The sequence below is a fragment of the Lactuca virosa genome, chromosome 3 (genome assembly GCF_052849685.1).
Source record: "Lactuca virosa cultivar CGN04683 chromosome 3, Lactuca_virosa_CGN04683_v6, whole genome shotgun sequence".
NCBI lineage: Eukaryota > Viridiplantae > Streptophyta > Magnoliopsida > Asterales > Asteraceae > Lactuca > Lactuca virosa.
In genome coordinates, this window is record NC_136428.1 from 146,383,129 (window position 1) to 146,394,705 (window position 11,577).

Here is an 11,577-nt window from a genome sequence, read left to right on the forward strand (position 1 = left end):
CCTCTTAGTGACCTCTCCCCACCAATCCCGGGCTCTGTCCCTCAGCATACATGAAGCAAAACCCACCTTCGCCGCATCAGGGCAAGAACTCGTGCGCTGGGCGTTCTCAATGTCCGCCACCCAGCGTCAGCTAACAATGGGCCCCTGACCCCGAAAAACTCCGACGCTCCATACGCCTTGAACTCCCGAAACGAGGGAGTTCGGGCCCCGACCTGGCCCGCATCAATCTCGGCTCTGAATGACCTGAGCCTATCCTCCATGATCTCCATCATACCCTCCTTGACCGTCCCAAAGATCACTGGGATCGCTTCAAGGATGCCCTTCGTAACCTCGACTGCAATGATCTCGCGTAGCCTCTCATCAATGGGCTTGGTACCGCTGCTCGATCCGGATCCAGACCCTGATCCCGATCCTGATCCCCCTGTCCCAATTCGTGTCATCACCATGCTGAACTGAAATGTCATAAACCATAATAATTAGGACATCTATATAGGGGATGTTCCCACACCGGTCCTCCTTAGAGATGTCAGATCTAGCATTAGTTCGGGTACATGTCCTGTGCTTTCAGTAGTACGGGCCCAATACTACCTTCCACACCTACTTGTACCTTTCCCCAAGACTCTACCTGATAACTCTAATTCATACCAAAATAAATCATATCCCACAAACCACCGCACAACCCAAATCCCAGGCTGTCCTAAGATTTGCTCTACCCATACCAATCAAACCAATCATAACATGTTGCCTTTATGCATGCAAATTATACACAGAAAAGGATCAAATAGACTTTCGAATAAGAGATTCTACCCTAGGACCACAACCAGACAAAGAACAGGAAATAAGGCCAAATCAATCATCCTAAGGCTATAAGCTCCTAACCGTATACAATTTTAAAAGCATACACATAGCTAGTTCCATACGATTATCACAGCTCAAATATCATGGCTAACATATTGGGGAACTACTTACTTGGCTCGGCTGATCACGCGCGTGGCACTCTCCTCTTTTCCAGTCTCAAAAGTTTTTAACTTTTATTTTTTTGAAAACAATTTTACCATTTCCTTAATTTGAGTCCTGACACACCCGAGAGTGTGCCCGAATCCCTCAAATAAAGGCTCTGATACCAACTTGTAATGACCCAATTTTTTCAAAAGAAAATTTTCATTTTTAATTATCCAAATCACATTTCCATCATCCACAAAACCAGTTACAATTGTTTTCAAAACCATATCAAATACAACTTTATTTCAAAATATCAGAGTGTCCCATAAAATGCCCGAGTGAGAGTGCACGTCGCGCCATTAATCCTTGCCCTTGCCCTTGGGCTCAGATGTACCTGAAACAAATCCACAAACTGTAAGCTAATGCTTAGTGAGTCCCCCAGAGCATACCCCACACACAATCCACATAACACATATCATATTAGCTATAAAGCTACACATATCACATAAGTCATGCATACAACATATAAGGAAGACATGGAAACCCTCCAGGGTCTTACACCTAATGCCACGGGAACCCCCACATGGTCTTATCTGCCATGGGAACCCCCACATGGTCTTCCTACCTTGGGAACCCCCACAAGGTTTTCCTGCCTTGGGAACCCTCACAAGGTCTTCACTACCAAACAAGACATAATGCAAACTATTCAAGCAGATATACTAGGATGCCATGGAAACCCTCCAAGGTCTTATACCAAATGCCACAGGAACCCCCACGTGGTCTTCCATGCAAATGTCACACTATCATAACGCATAATCAATCAACAATCCACATAACATAAAATGGGCCGACCTTGGTGCCTTAGACCCATTGGTATGGTGAGAAGACTCACCTCTCAAATGCTGAACTGACAAGCTAGAATCAGGTATGTCCCACGCACTGCTCCTCCTCAACTGCCTATAACCATCACGTGATTAACTTGTCATAATCCCATAATTACCCTCAAAGTCAACTCTGGTCAACCCTGGTCAACAGTCAAGATCAACAGTCCATGTTGACCTCAACTCGTCGAGTACACCCAACAACTCGTCGAGTTCCTGTATGACTCGTTAACTCGCCGAGTTACCATTGTAACTCGTCGAGTTCCTTCCGAGTCCCTTCCACTGAGTCCCGCCTCAACTCGCCGAGTCACCCTATTGACTCGTTGAGTTCATCATATGTACAGAAAACTAAAGTCTAAACGGACCAAAACCCTAATCCTTCACTGCACTCATCCAGAAACCCAGAGTCGGGCAAACCCTACCCCGACTCGTTGAGTCAGCTAAGGGACTCGACGAGTTCCTTCAATCCATTCCAAGTTCAGCCCTTTTCAGTGGGATCTATGGTCCCAAACTCCAGATCCAAACTCCCTTAGTGCAGATACCACGTAAAGTTGCAAACTTTACGTGCATGCAAGGCCCTACAAGGCCATAACCTCAAAACTAGGCTTCTTACAAGGTTTTTGTACATGGAAAGGGCTAGGCTGCATAAAGTGAGCAACTTTATGCCATTGGGGACCTTGAGAGGTCCAGATATGGAACCATATCCTTATGATAAGTCCAGATCCAAGCTTGACTCCATTTTGCACCAAAAATGGCCATTTACTTCCAAGAAAAGGGATCTAATCAACTAGAGATCAAGATGACGACTTTATACCTCAAAATGATGGCCAAGACTGAGTAGATGTTGGATCTACTGCTCCTCTCCTTGTTCCTTCCTCTTTAAGTTCTAGAATCCTTCACAAATCCCCCAAAATCACTCACAAAAGCTCTTTCTCTCACTCAAGAAGGTTCAAGATCGATCTAGGGTTTTTTCTGGATGTTAGGGTGATAAGGGAGGCCACAAGAGGTGCAATAAGTTCTTTAAATAGGGTGCAAACCCTAAAAATTAGAGTTTCTCTTTACAGCTCCTACTCGTCGAGTCGGGGCCTTCCGAATCGTCGAGTAGGACCCAAACCCCACGTCCCCTAACAGTCTCTACTCGACGAGTTGGAGCACCCCAACTCCCCGAGTCCATGCATAAAACCCTAAAAATTATAAAAATAAATCAATACCTGGAATAGGTGTTACATCTTGACAGTAAAGTTGCCATTATCATCCATATCCCACCACCACCTATCTTGACTCTTTCCTAATTGGGTCCCTTCTACAAGAGACCAAAGCTCCATGAACTGAGAAGTCTTAACATCCTAATTCAGCTCGCGAGACCACACCCAAACCCACTGACCATATTGATAACGATCTTTAACAAAGCATTTTGGGTTTCTATCCACTTGAAAAAGCATTTGAAACCAAAGGGCCAAAGGAACACCTCCACACCGTATATCTCTCCAAAATTTATTAGTTAAGCATGTTGGAAAATTAGTGTTAACCAATTTATAAAAATGGGTTTTTCCCTTTTTTTTAACACGTCCAAAATGGATTTATATGAATGAGAAATTAATCCTTAAAGTAAGGGTGTTGGAAGAAGTAAATAAACGAGTTTAATGATTGGGATAAAGAAAAGAAAAGTTCAGGGACCTTTCTTGCAAACATTTTTTTCTTTTGTAACTGAAATTGTAATTGATATTACAATTTAATTACATACTAACACACATTAATCTTGTGATTAATAGAAGTGTTTAAATGGGAGGTTATAGAATGTGTAGTATAAATACTACTACTCTACAACCATTTGAGGACACAAAAGAATGCAAGAAAACTCTCTTCTACCATTCATCTTTTTCTACACTTCATCTTACACTTCATCATCTTCTTTTTCTAGCTATATTGAGGATATAATCCAGGCCTATTGAGGGTTGGGGTGGTCTAGAAGAACCACTTCAAACTGTTGTATCCTGGGAAACAAACACCCGGTAGCGGGCGAATTCGTTTTAAGGACAATGTGTTAAACACATGCCTCAATTTTTCTATTTTCTTTTTTGTTTTCGTACATTACCGGGATATTATTCCTACAAATCCATCTCCTACTCTATGATAAGATATGGAAAAAGGGATCACCCCCTTATCATGCATAACACACCACGACTTCAAAATACGGCTCCAAACCCCACCCCCTCGGTTATGAGAATTCAAATCAGGAAAAGAGAAACTCCCGTACAAGGCTTTAATAACGTTTACCCATAACTCATTCGGTTTTGTAAGGAATCGCCATCACCATTTTTGTAAAAGAGAGTAATTGAAACAATCTAAACTACCAATCCCCAGAGACCACTCGTGGTCCTTTGGAGAAATGACAAAGTCCCATGCCACCCAATGTATTTTCCGAGCTCCATTTTCCAAACCCAAAAAATTGAGCTCTAAGAGATTCAAGCTCCTTTTTAACATAAAAAACAAAGACATTAAGTAATTACCCAACGATCCAATGACAGATGATAAAAGCATAACACGACCCCCTTATAGATAATAGTCTCACTATCCAGGAAGAAAGTTTCTTTTTAAAATGACCTATAATGCCCTGCAAATTTTCAGCTACATGAAGACCCAAGTATTTGAATGGAAGTTTTCCCGAGCACAACCCACGACCCTCGCCATTCCCACCACTTGATCATAACGGACCCCCACACCGTACAAATTAGATTTATGAAGATTCATCTTTAAACCCGACACAAGGTAAAAATAATTAAACGCCTTTACCATATTTTCAATATTTTTCGTAGACCATTCCCCGAGTAACAAAACATCATCTGCATAAAAAAGATGTGACAAAATAAGATTACGCAGCCCCACCGTGGCTCCACTCAGAAGCCCCACAACTTTTGCATATTCAAGTGCGACATGGAGCCCTTCTATTGCAATAATGAAAAAAAAAAGGAGAGAGTGGATCCCTTTTCCTTAGACCTCTCTCGATACGAAATTCATGAGAAGGACTCCCATTCACTAACATCGAAGCTTTTGTCGAGTTTAAACAGGCTCAAATCAGCCCTGCCATCTTTCTCCAAAACCCATAAAATCCATGACTTGCATTAAATAATCCCAACTTAGGGGGAATCATAGGCTTTTTCAAAGTCAATTTTAAAAAAGATGAAGTTTTTTTCTTTTCTTTTTAAGCTACCGAATCACCGTTAATGTCATTCACCATTAACGGGCCATCCAATATTTGATGACCCTTTACAAAAGGAGATTGTTCAACGCTGAAAATTGAATTAATCACCTTAGCAAGATTATTAGCAAGAACCTTAGCAATAATTTTATATTGCATTCCAATAAGACTGAGTGGCCTATAATCTGTGACAAGCATAGGACAGTCAACCTTCGGAATTTGGGTAATAAAGGAAGCGTTGCATTCGAACAGAATTTTAGCATTCTAAAAAAAAATCAACCATATACTCCATAACACCGAATTTTAAACAATCCCAGTTCTTTTTTAAGAAAGAAAAAGGAAAACCATTGGGCCTCAGAGATTTATCAGCACCACAATACCACATCGCTTCCCTCCTTCATCAATCGTGAAAGGAGAATCAAGCATACTCACCTGAGCCACATCCAGAGATTTGTATCTCTGACTACGAGTTTGAATTGGCAGCCCCTCGAACCTTTGGAATTTAGAACTGAAAATTCAAAAAACATCTTTTTAACCTCTGTCGGGGTGGTGATCCAATCCCCATCTACCTTGACTCCATGTATAGATAAATTCCTTCTCTTCCGTTTCAATAAGCCATGAAAAAAATATAATGTGTATTTTCGTCACCCTCGGGACTTCACGTACTCTTTGTTTTCTGAATTAAATCAAGCAATTCAATTTTTTTTTTCCAAATTATTAATTTTTTGCATGATTTCTCTTCTCTCGGTGATTAAAGAATGCGTGACCCCACCTCCATCAATAATTTTGTCTATACCATCCAAGCTTTTAATGAGATCTTGCAACTTTTCATTTCTCTCACGGTTTTTACTACCATAAGTATCCTTCAAGACCTTCTTTATCTCTTTAGCTTATCCTTAAAACGAATATGAGGAATTGCCATTGCAATTATTGTCTACTTCGTTCCAACTTAGTAGATATGATACTATGAAATTCGTCCCATTCCATCAAAGAGTGATACATCTTGAAAGGTATAGAACCAAAATCCAACCCCTCCTGCGACAGTAAAATGGGCCGATGATCAAAAATTGTTTTCTCCAACGAAGTTGCCACGAAATTAGGAATGAAGTCAATCAATTTTTCCGACACTAGGAAACGGTCTAATTTACTTACGTTTTCATCATTGGGACTAACCCTCGTAAAATTAAATCCACCCATAGGAACGTCAAACAAACCGACATCTAGAATAAAGTTATTAAAATTAGTTGTTGTAACTTGTTAAAACTAGGCCGAGTGGTATACATTGCACGCGCTTCTCCGTGGTCTACTTGGCAACGGATCACGACCGTGCACACCATCCCGACCGGTCGTGGTTCGTCCGTTTCGTGGTGGCCATCACGATGGTAAACACCCAATGAAAGTTGATTGTGAGTAACGGCTTGTAACGTTCATATATATATATATATATATATATATATATATATATATATATATATATATATATATATATATACATACAGAGAGAGAGAGAGAGAGAGAGAGAGAGAGAGAGAGAGAGAGAGAGAGAGAGAGAGAGAGAGAGATGTGGGTTCAATTGAGAAAATAAAAAAGGTTGAGAATGGGGGAATCATTCTCAGCCACTCATTTAATTAGCCTCTAAACATAAAGGACATGGTGGCAAACTTGTAAATATGATATACTAGCCTTCAATCACAAATACGTAAGTGTAGAGAATTAGATAACAGTTGAAATTCATTCGTTTTTTGCTCTTTCAATCCAACCTTCAATTTTGCTTGAATAAGAACATATCTTCAACATCTACGATTAATTATACTCCCAGCATCATTAGAACAACATCATCGATAATCAACAAAAAATTCAATTCGTATAATTCATTCAACGTCGTTCATCAAATAAAACATCGAAATTAAGGTTAGAAAAAGATCAAATCATTTTTTGTTTGAAAATTTTCATATATTTCTCTACCAATCTACTATTTTGTAAGATTTAAATAGTCAAAGTATCATATTTATCACATTTTTAAAAAAGTTAACTTGTATGCACTCCAACTGTTTGATGAAATGCATAAACTAAATTACCACGTTATATTCACATATGAATATGTTTTCTCACCTGAATCAATATGTGATTATTAAAACACAAAACAAATATGCAAGTCTGTATGTTATTCATATGTGAATAACATATAAAAATTATATATATTTCTGAAAACACCTTGTAATATTCATATATGAATATACTGTGCAATATTCACATATGAATATACCAACTATTATTCATAAGTGAATATACGATCTAATATTCACAAGTGAATATACTATGTACTATTCTCATATGATATACCATGTAATACTATATAATATTCACATATGAAAATATCATATAATATTCATAAGTGAATATACCATCTAACATTCACAAGTGAATATACTATGTAATATTCACAAGTGAATGCATCGTCTAATATTTAAATATGAATATACTATGTTTAGTATATGCTATATTCATATATGAATGATACTTAAATTATAAAAAAAATAAATCATAGTTTTTATTCATATGTGAATAACGAATGTACTGTAGTAAAAACCTGATTCATTTTTATTCACTTATGAATAACGATAGCTGAAAATATAAAAAAAATAAATTTTTTATTTTATCTTAAAAACTATATCAATATGGATGTCTATTTGTAGAGAATAAAAAATCATGAATTTTGGTATATTTAAAATCATTTTTCGATAAAAATAGCTTCTTAAAAATAAAAAAAAAAAACGAAAAAACTATGTTTTTGTATATATTAAGGTAATGCTTAGCATAGTTTAAGGAAACATGTTTTGTTGAAAAACACATGTGCATTCCTTTCCCATTTTCGCCGGTACGTTGGAGGCTTTTGCGGCAAAAATAAATGATTGGCTGAGAATGATTCCCCCATTCTCAACCTTTTTTTTTCTTAATTGAACCCTCCTATATATATATATATATATATATATATATATATATATATATATATATATATATATATATATATATATATATATATATACCTTTCAAACACCATTAAACATTTTCTATAAATACAACAATTTTTCTTTCATTTTACTCACACAATTCTTCTCTTATTTTATTCACAATCAAACACTTGTTTTGCTTGATAATTCAAAACCAATGGCTCCTCAAATGATGAATTAGTCAGAAAATGATGAAGAGAACTTAGTACTAGCATGAGTGGCTGTTTCAAAAGACCAAGATGCTATAATGCCTCATAAAATTTGGGTAAAAGATGGAAACGTTTTCCATGATTTAATGGGTTGCCGAAGTCGTAGTCTGGATGAAATATGTTCGATTGAATTTATAACTTTGTTATAAACAACGTACACGAAGACGAGCCGTTTGCTATGGCCATGCACCAATATGAAGACACGAAACACAAACCGTTTAAACACGTCAAAGTTTGGCTAAAATTGAGGGAGTGCCCAAAATTCAGTCATTAAAAATAATAAGGTTTAAAAACTAGTTTAAGTTGGTTGTGGTTGCATTTGTATGTTTTTTTATTTTATTTTATGTTGTGTGTTTTAAACTAATGTAATGTTTGTTTAAAAAAATATATGTTTTATTGTGTTTTTTTTAATGTAATGTGGTATTTTAATTTAATGAAAAACTAGTATTTAAAAAAAATATGATTTTAATGTATTTTTGAATAAAATGTAATTAAAAAAATGAGGTGGAGTGGTGTGTTTAGTGATATGTATCTCATGGTTATTGTAGGGAGTGTGGTGATGATATGACACCCACCACTATAGTGGTTAGTGGTGGGTATAACGGATGGTCTGAGTTTCAAGCCCGATGGGCCTCGAACAACATTAAAATCACCAAAAAACACATAAATCCCCCGTTCATGTTCATAATTCTCAGCAACTAATCTCACAAGTCTTTCTTTTTTCTTTCTTCCCGAGGAGCATAAACATTCACCATGCGACACTTCAGTTTTTTTTAATACCCATTCACCCTGCACAATCAAAGCATTCTCCATACTGGTAATCGAGTTTTTTTTTATTTATTTTTTTTCTAAGAAAGTCGGATCCTAGATGTACAAGATACAACCATACCGACCCCGGGTGCTAGATGAAGCAAAATCAAAATTTTAATTAACCCACATGCTTTTTATTTTAAAAATATTAATAGAAGTGAAATGGGTTTCTTGAAGACCCAAGAAAGTAACACCTTTTCTACTACATAGTTTCATAATTTTTCTCCTCTTCTTTACACTCCTAACACCACATACATTTATAGATAATATTACTTTATAACCATGTTGTACCCTTATGCTATTAATGTACTTCAAAAAGTCTCATTTTGTACCTTCCATATCAATACCCCAAACCTTACCCATCCCAATCTGTCGTATAAATTGATTAATAACAAAACCTTCAGCAACACATTTTTTTCCAAACTTTTTGATTCCAATGAACCCTTATTCCTTGGAACTGAAGTAGCTGAGAAAGATGCAGAATTTCGATGTTGTTTTGGCGAAAAAGATTCATGCATCACTTCATCCCTCTTATCGATACCTCCCCCCCCTAAGCCATTAATGAAAACAACCCCACCAAACCAGGAGGTTTTGAAGTGGAGTCTAAACCTTGCCAATTACTACTCTTTTGTTTCAAAATTTTCGAAGTTTCCCTTTTCTTAATCACATAATCTTATTCACTTTCTTTAACTCTATCTCCCCATTTTTGCGTTTCTTTCACAATCTCTCCTTCTTCCTCTGATGAATCCTCCGCGACTTGACCATCAAGCTTCTCTTCCTTACGATTTTTTCCAATAGTTAACTTACTACCTGCCCCTACCATTTGTACTTCCACATTAATTGAGCTTCAAGTTATGTTTCTCCCATTAAAATTTCATGCTCTCCATTTAAAGAGAGCTCATCATCTGACTAGTCTTCAGGACTTGCTTCACTTGACAAATCACACTTTTGAATCATTTAAGCCTAACCCGCAATTTCATGCACCATAACCTCATAACACTACCCTTCTACTACGACCTTAATCATGTCGGCTATGAGTATTTTCAATTTAGTTTTTATACATATCCAACCCATACTAACGTCCTCCACTCGATCTTCATCAATAAACATGACGTCCCCCCCATCTTGCAGTAAGTCCCATGCTTTATGTTTCATTCATGGTAGATCTAAGTTCTTAGCTTTTCTTTGGTCCCTTCTACTGGATTAGTTTGGAGTTTGGAAACCTCCAGACCTAAAGGTTGAATCTTGGGGTCTTATGGACCTTTTATGACAGATTGGATAGATTGTCATCTTGTATTTGATGCCATGCAAGGTCTTGGGTCATTTTTGGTCCCAAATGTAGTTAGGGCTTGATATATTGACTTATTGAGTAGAGGAAATGGATAAAGTTGGAAACTTTATTCGTGAAGAACCTTAGTCGATCTAGATTTGAGCTTTAGAGTTATGGACTTAAGGATTAAGTCCTTAATGGATTAAGCTATTATGCACGGTGGATAGAGGGCCGCAACGCAGGCCGCGAGATCCAGTGCGACTGTTTTATCCTTTAGTGACCACGACGCGGCCAAGGGGTCTGGCTGTGGTACAGTGGTCAGTGATGGTTGACCGTTGACTTTTGACCGGTTTGACTTTTGGTCAAACTTGGAGGTTTTGAGTTACATTACGAGCTTTAGATTGTGTTTGGTTTAGGCAGTTCATGTAGTTGATTCTTTGGACCTTCGGGTAGTTGGATTGAACTCTTGATTCAGGTGAGTATTCTCACTATAATGTGTAGGACACCAGGTGACATGTTATGCTTGTTGTCTTTGTGACTCTTCCTTGTATACCTATATGCTTGTTGGGTTGGGCCTATTATTAGGGGTTGGGCCCATTATCTTGTATTGTATGTGGTACCGTGGGGGACTCACTAAGCTTTGTGCTTATGGTTTTAAGTTTAAATATTTCAGCTACTTCTAGTAGCAAGGGGAAGGACACGTACGAATTGCATCACATCTGTTATTTATGATTTTAATATGTTCCGCTCTATCGATTGTATCATGACTATGATTTATGTTGTTAAACAGTTGATTAAATACTTCTTATGAATAAAAATGGTGTGATTTCCTTTGATTTAAAAATGAAAATTTGGTTTGAAAATTTGGGACGTTACATGATGCTTCTTCATCACCGGTAGAATAGATTCCAAAAGCTCTTGTGTTTGGATAATCAAAAAAGAGAAGGGAAATGGGTTAATTTTCTCTAGACCTTTTAGCGGAGACACATGCAACAACGATGGCAACATAACGATTAATAGCGGCAACAATGAAATATATGTTTCTTTTGAACATCTATATGACAAAAGTGTGATTTTTTCGTATATTCTTTTCATGATCATTAGCGGAGACATATTGTTGCCGGTATTGCCCTAGCGAGTACGAATCAACATCGTTGGATCGATCTTAAGGATGGACGAATTGTGTAACGCCCATAAATCCGGGCTAGACGTTTAAGGTATAATAATAATTATTCATTTTATCGAACAATTAAAA